This window comes from Camelina sativa, chromosome 12 (genome assembly GCF_000633955.1).
Source record: "Camelina sativa cultivar DH55 chromosome 12, Cs, whole genome shotgun sequence".
Lineage (NCBI taxonomy): Eukaryota > Viridiplantae > Streptophyta > Magnoliopsida > Brassicales > Brassicaceae > Camelina > Camelina sativa.
In genome coordinates, this window is record NC_025696.1 from 25,175,485 (window position 1) to 25,177,204 (window position 1,720).

Consider the following 1,720-nt stretch of genomic DNA (forward strand, 5'->3'; position numbering starts at 1 on the left):
AGTTTTAGATTTTGTCTAAATTTTTATTTTTATTTGAAACTTACACGCTTTTGTTTTCTTTTCTCTTGTGTGTTTCAGGTGTATGCCTAATAAGCCTAACACAAGGAGCAACAAGACTAGTCCAATTCTGAAACTTTCAAACCAAGAGTTGGGAAAACTTGAGTGTGAGAACCGAAAAGCAGCCAAATCTTTGAAGATGGTTAACCCAATCATTCTGATGCGAGATGAGGATGGTGCTTTGAGGGATCAAGAGGGCCACTTGCGCAATGAGCAGGGCCAAAAGATTGATGCTGAGGTCAATGTGATTGCTGAAATTGCTGTTGTCGACGAACCAGCTGATGTTGTCGACGGTGTCGATCGACACCAATAGGGTATCGATCGACACCCCCTTCCTGCAGACGGACATGGAGCTGCCAACCACGTACAGAACCCAGTTCGAAGACAGAATCAAAACCGGGACCTGATCCGGACCATTGCTGACTATAACTGGGCTGATCTTGTGTATGAGAACCGGTCTGCTATTGTTCCTCCACCATTCCAGATGAATGATTTTGAGCTGAAGCCTGCTTACTTTCAACTGGTTGGGCAGAGATCTTTCTCAAACCTGCCCCATGAGAAGCCTCTAGACCATATTGAGCACTTTGAGGATCTTGTGACCAGTATCAAGGCTAATGGAGTGACTGAGGACTTCATATTCTGCAAGCTCTTCCCATACTCACTTGCAGGAGAGGCATCTCAGTGGTTGAAGCAGTTGCCAGCTGGATCTTTGACGAATTGGCATGGTATCAAGGTGGCTTTCCTCAACAATTTCTATGATGATGCAATGTCAGATGAGCTGAGAGTCAAGATCTCTTCATTTAGGCAAGGGCATGATGAAGATTTCAAGGCAGCTTGGGTGAGGCTCAAAGCTTATCAAAGGGACTGTCCACACCATGGTTTTTCAAGGGTACAACTGTTGAGTATCTTCTTTAGAGGGTGTGACTGGAAGTATCAGTTAGCTTTAGATACTGCAAGTCATGGGAACTTCAAGACAAGATTTCTAGAAGATGCTGAAGTTTTGATTGAAAATTTGGCTTCTAGAAATAGCACTAAAAGAGCTNAAGTGTTTAGAGTTCTAGATCTGTTCTTAATTGCTTGAATCCTAATTTAGTGATTGATTTAATATTTCATAATTTCATGAGAAATTCCCTAGGCCTAGCTTTTTGATCTTCTGAATTTACATCAACTTTTATTTAATATTTTGCATTGCTTTTATTTTAATTCAATTTAATCTGTTTAGCATAATTATAAAACTCTATAATTTATTGTGTAGACTTGAGTCCTTGTGGAATTCGACCCCTAAGTATTACAGTGATCTCTTAATTTGAGAGAGTAGCTCAGAGTTAAATTTGAGCATATCAAATTTTGGCGATGTTGCCGGGGACTCTTTGATCTACCATTAGATTTTAGTTTTAGATTTTGTCTAAATTTTTATTTTTATTTGAAACTTACACGCTTTTGTTTTCTTTTCTCTTGTGTGTTTCAGGTGTATGCCTAATAAGCCTAACACAAGGAGCAACAAGACTAGTCCAATTCTGAAACTTTCAAACCAAGAGTTGGGAAAACTTGAGTGTGAGAACCGAAAAGCAGCCAAATCTTTGAAGATGTTTAACCCAATCATTCTGATGCGAGATGAGGATGGTGCTTTGAGGGATCAAGAGGGCCACTTGCGCAATGAGCA